This window comes from Amblyraja radiata, chromosome 10 (assembly GCF_010909765.2).
Source record: "Amblyraja radiata isolate CabotCenter1 chromosome 10, sAmbRad1.1.pri, whole genome shotgun sequence".
In the NCBI taxonomy this organism is placed as follows: Eukaryota; Metazoa; Chordata; class Chondrichthyes; order Rajiformes; family Rajidae; genus Amblyraja; species Amblyraja radiata.
The window spans coordinates 56623052-56629107 of NC_045965.1; the positions used below are offsets into that span (position 1 = coordinate 56623052).

Below are 6056 nucleotides of genomic sequence, written 5' to 3' on the forward strand. Positions count from 1 at the left end.
AATGCAGTGCACCATTCTATCCTAGGAGAAACATGGAACTGCAGCTGCAGTTTACAAAAAAACGACACAAAGTGCTGGAGTAATACAGTGGGTCAGGCAGCATCTCTGGAGAACATGGATAGGCAATATTTCCGTCTGAAGAAGAGTCCCCACCTGCAACATCCATGTTCTCCAGCGATGCTGTCCTTTTTAAAAAAGAATAATTCCCTCTTCCTGGCAACTCCCATACAATGTCAGCCTCATTGGTGATAGGACTGGCCTTCAATCATACTGATGTAATCAGCTTTAATGACGCATTACATCCACCCCTCCCCGCTTCTCCCACCCCCCCAAAAAATATTATTTCAAGTTCCTCACAGTTTGGTTTCCTGCTTTTGGATCCGTCATGAAGACCAAGGAAGGCTCAGTTACGCAATGTGGTGAGCAACATTTTCTCAACCAAAATCAGCCGCGCTCAGTTGGTGCAGTCACTCCTGGGTGAAAACCCCAAAAATAGTGCCAGAAAATCCATGGGCATTAGCAGTAAGTGTGGCCAGCTGCAGGTTTGTCATCCAGGTGTTTGGATACTGGCTCATCTGACCATTTAACTGAGAAAGGCCTGATCCTGTGCTTTAAAGGCTCAGAATGAGCCAACGCACATTAGAGGAACAGCACTTCATATTTCGCTTGAGCAGCTTACAACCCAGCAGTATGAATTATTGATTTCTCTAACTTTAAGTAACCCTTGCATTCCCCCTCTCTCCCTTCCCCGTTCTAGTGTCGTACTATTTCACTCTCCTGCATAGTTTGTTTGTATCCACTGGTTATCACCTTCTCCACAGCCAACTGCAGACCATTGTCAGAGCTGCCAAGTAGTACGGATTTTCCGTATTTTGTACGGAAATGCAGTAAGAATACAGATGTACGATTTTGCTTTGTAAAATAAGTTTTTTTTTAAATCGGCCCGACTTCCTGTTTCATCTTGCTGCTTAAAAAATGCAAGGATATTAAAAGTCATACTGTGCCTCTAAAAATGTTAGCAAATTAAATCTATTAGTATTTTAAATTTCGAGATCTGGATGATAATTTTTGTAAGCTTTGATCTGCCTGTCCCGCTACAGGTTTAAACAGCGCTGTCAGTTTAGCGCGTGGGGATTTAAACGAACAGCGCCATGGGTTCCAATTATAGCGCCACCAGCTGGAGCACTATTGCCTTTACACATAGGGAGGTTGCACGCAGTCGAGGTCACGACCCGTGACCCGTACTGTTGTCACGCAACACCAACTGGAGCACACGCAGTGAACAACAGGTAAGCATTTACTATGGTACACAAAATTGCTGGGGAAACTCAGCGGGTGCAGCAGCATCTATGGAGCGAAGGAAATAGGCGACGTTTCGGGCCGAAACCCTTCAGACTGATGGGGGGTGGGGGGGGGGGAGAAAGAAGGAAAAGGGGAGGAGGAGGAGGAGCCCGAGGGCGGGCGGATGGGAGGGTGAGAGGAGACAGCTAGAGGGTTAAGGAAGGGGAGGAGCCAACAAGGGCTAGCAAAATTGGGAGAATTCAATGTTAATGGCATACGGACGCAAGGTCCCCAGACGGAATATGAGGTGCTGTTCCTCCAATTTCCGCTGTTGCTCACTCTGGCAATGGAGGAGGCCCAGGACAGAGAGGTCGGATTGGGAATGGGAGGGGGAGTTGAAGTGCTGAGCCACCGGGAGTTCAGGTAGGTTATTGCGGACTGAGCGGAGGTGTTCGGCGAAGCGATCGCCCAACCTACGCTTGGTCTCCCCGATGTAAATCAGCTGACATCTAGAGCAGCGGATGCAGTAGATGAGGTTGGAGGAGATACAGGTGAACCTTTGTCGCACCTGGAACGACTGCTTGGGTCCTTGAATGGAGTCGAGGGGGGAGGTGAAGGGACAGGTGTTGCATTTCTTGCGGTTGCAACGGAAAGTGCCCGGGGAGGGGGTGGTGCGGGAGGGAAGGGAAGAATTGACGAGGGAAGCATTTACTATGGCTGGCAGCACAGCAGGCCCTTCTTCTGGCCCAGCATCCGGACTGGTTACACACGGGCCGTCTATCCCGCGGCCGGGGGTGGGAGAAAGGGGTGGTTGGGGGGGGGGGGGGGGGAGGAAGAGGTTGGGGTGTTGGTGCAGCACGGTCAGTGACTGGGTGGGTGGAGGGAGCAGACCGTCCCCAACTCTGCTGCAGCTGATGTTGCCCAGAGACGCGGCCCCGCTGCCCCCGGCCCTGCTACACCTGGTCCTGCTCCCCCGGCCCCGTGTGGGCGCTGCCGACCCACAGCCCGTGACAGTGCAGCCCACGGGGAGATGGGGCGGAGGGCGGCCGTGGCCGGACAGCGCTGACCCCGGGGGGGGGAGAGTGGGGGCTGTCACGAGGGATGCGCTCCTTCGGCCGCTTACACCTTGGTGCTCGGGTTCAGAGCAAATATACTGATACCTTCCCGCTTTCAATGACAGTGCCCACAAATATTTATAGCGTAAAAAATTACAGTTTCGGCGTTTTTTAACAGGTAAGAAAGTACGCGTTCCGTGTGTTAACTGTGTGTGCCGAGGCAGCCATGTCCTCCACATGGATTGAACTGCTCCGTGCGTCACGCCCTTTGACCCGATTATCATACGTGCAACCCCCCTATAGTGCAGTAGGCTTTAAACATAGCGCTATGGCCTCAGCGCTATGGGTCACAGAAGGAGAGAGGGAGAGGGAGGGAATAAGAGAGAGGGAGAAAAAAAGGAAGGAGGGAGGGAGAGGGAGGCTTCCAAAATTGCTTCTACATCATCATCTGGTGCTAAAAGCAGGAAGCAGCCGTTCAAACAGAAGTATACAAAGAGATGGCAATGAATGCACTGACAAGTAAGGTGCGTAGAAGATGTCAATTGGTAGTAAAGTTGTGCATTCTTGTACTCTTACATGGGTATGACCGCACATAAAAAAACATTTTTTTCAGCAAAATGGGACGGCGTACAAATACTGATTTCCTCAGCAAAATACTGATTTTCAGGTACTAGAATACTGAACTGCTCTGACAAAACTTGGCAGCTCTGCATTGTGGGCTCCAACTTTCCTTTATCATCTGGCTTGCTTTGAGATTTGTTCTTTTCATACCGTTCATTCATTTGTTTTTTGTACATTTTCATACTTCTCCCCTGACTCTCGGTTTGAAGTGTCTCAGCTTGAAATGTCACCTTTTCCATTTCTCCAGAGATGCTCCCTGACCTGCTGAGCTACTCCACATTTTGTGTATGTCTTCTGTGTTAACTGATAACTGCAGTTCCTTCCTACACTATATTGTGCCATGCTCTCCTTCCACAAATGCTGGCTGACTCGCTGAGATTTTGTTAGTATTGATTTTTCAATAGCCCAAGAAGATGCTTTCAATTAATCATGTTTGTAGTGTTCAGTAGCCTGAATATTACTATCCTTAAACTGGCAGGGGATGAAGGGAGTAATGTGTAATGTGTTCATGATGAAAGATCCAATAAAGATTTCGAGTGAAGATGAACGGGAAGAGAAAATAAAGGCCTGAAAGCTGAGCAGAAGTCATTTGCCAATGCAAAGGTTCGGCGATACCAAGCCTCCAGTAGTATGACAAGTGGAAGATCAATGGTTTAAGTGACTGACGCAAGCCATTTTGGCTGGAAAGATTGTTAAGTGCAACAGCTATGGTTTTTGGCTTAATGTATTCGGTAGATTTCATCATGGGATGAGTGCTTTTTAAAAAATTATTAATAAATATGTCTATTTGGTTCTGCTCACATGCTGATAGTTATATTGTTTTGCCAGCCATTATATTCTCAAAATGTTAGCAGAACCCTTCAATTGAAGTGGTTGTTTGATTTGAGAAATCAAGCAGTATATGTGGCAATTAGTCGAATCTCATTCAAACTTGTCCAGTTCTAAATATGAGGTAGTTAGTAGTAGTCTCTTGTACTGGTCTATTCCAATTGCATACTTAACAAATATATTGGATGATTTGAACTTTTGAGCAAAAAAATCAAACTTGTTTTATCAGGGCAAACTTTTTAAGGCCATTGGGTAATGAAGATGTGTATATATATTGTGCAAACTGTCATTTAATGAATCGCCATTTTCAACCTAATCCTATATCTAGGCAATACAGATATCATTATCATATATATATGTTATTCCGATTACTATGTAAGGTGTCCTTGAGATGTCTGAAAGGCGCCCATTAAATAAAATTTATTATTATTATTATTATTATGTTCTTTGGTCAAGCACATTGGTCAAGTCAGGATAAATGTATTATTATAATATGCACCAGTATGGTGAGGTACAGATACGATGAAAATTGTTTATAATGGTTTTGGGAACTTAATAAAATGGCTTAAACATCATCCTTGTGAGATCAAGTAATTTTAATTTCAATCATAGTCATTCTTTTGTCACAGATCATTAGACTTCTATAAACTTTTATCTGGGCAAGCCCATCACACAAAAAAATGCCAGGAAACGGCACAAAAAGATTAAATCGGAAAGTTCATTAAATTAGGCTTTAGTGATGTGTGTATCAAAAAAAAGTAAGAGATAACCATTTTATAGTGACCCATCGTTTTAATCTCCAAGCACAAAAGAAACGATAAGAAACTTGAAATACAGACCAATTCCCCTCCTGGGATAAATAAATTTGTGTCGCATCGTTTCGAAACTCTGGTTTTCTGGAGTGTGAAACGGTTTTATTCTGGCACCGTTCAAGTTTTTCAGCAGCATCAAGTTTGCATACTTTCACTTAGAACATGGGATTCACTGGGGAGGGTTCGCCATATGGAAAATAGCAATATGGACTTTTTTTAAGGACGTAACTCCTCTGTAACGAGGGGGGTGCGCTATATTTCATGAAACACAATATTCTGACTGTGTTAACTCTCTTATTTTCTGATTTAAGCGTTATTTTATCAGCAATAAATAATGCAAAGTGATTTTACAAGCCTTGGGTCAGGCATCCGATTAGAGTATTCTCGGAGCATTTTGTCCAGCGTTTTCAGCTTTTATTTCATATTTCCAGAATCTGTACTTTTTTTTGCATTGTCATTTGTGGAATCGTTAGCCAGCTGAAGAGACAAAAGAAAAACACATCAATTATCCGGGGAAATGTAAAGCACAACATTCCTCTACTCACTGCTCTGTTGCAGCCAGCAGCTAACTAACTCCCCGCCCGCTCCCATTTGCCACCCGTTATCGCCCTGCAATGTTTCGGTTGTGCAGTGTTATAGAAGAAATGCAAAGAGAAACAAATATTTAAACCCGTAAAGTAAAAATGAACGACTCCGCCGGGACTCGAACCCGGAACCTTTGAATGCCTTCAGCCCACTAGAAGTCCAATGCGCTATCCATTGCGCCACGGAGCCACCTGTTGAACTTACCCCGAAGCTCCACATGGCTCGACATCGCTAGCGCACAGTTCATTGATACAGTTATGTTGCTATAAAATGTAACCAATTCACTGTATCCATGTTCTATTTTTTTAGGGAGAAGCTGGATTTCTGCAAACAACCTACGCTGCAGGCTTTGTTTTAATATCCTAAAAATAATTTCCACTTATTTCTTTCTGCAGCATTTTGTGACGAGGTTCTAGCATTGTGGGAAATTGAGTTCTAGGAGACAGCGTTTCACTGAAAATGTCCTCAACATCCCTACAGTTGAGGAAGTGAGCTGCAGTTGGCCTGAGAGATGCAACAGACAATAAATTTTGTTTCAACAGTGGCATGCGAGGAATTTGATTAATTTCCCAGTTGCCAACTGGAGGAACTAACCTAACTTATACATTTAATCTGCTCCACTGTGAAATCTCCTCATTTGAAGAAGTTCTCCTATCTCCGACGAGAGTTTTGCAGTGCCCTTTCTCTGTGATTCCTCCTACTCTCCAGCTCAATCACTTGTTATCACCCTCTCCACAGCCAACAATGGACCATTGTGGGCCCCACCTTTCCTTGATCATCGTTGCTGGCTTTGATTTGTTCGTTTGAATACATTTCATTCATTTGTTCTATGTACCTTTTCATATCTCTCGTTTCTCTCTTTCCTGACTCTCAA

At 44.6% G+C, this 6056-nt stretch overlaps 1 non-coding gene across 1 annotated transcript; it reads right to left on the reverse strand.

Moving 5' to 3' along the window:
• Positions 1–5285: 5285 nt before the first annotated feature.
• On the reverse strand, positions 5286–5371 carry trnar-ucu. The gene is given in 2 exon segments: positions 5286–5321; positions 5335–5371. It is a non-coding gene; the product is annotated as a tRNA-Arg (tRNA).
• Positions 5372–6056: the final 685 nt, after the last annotated feature.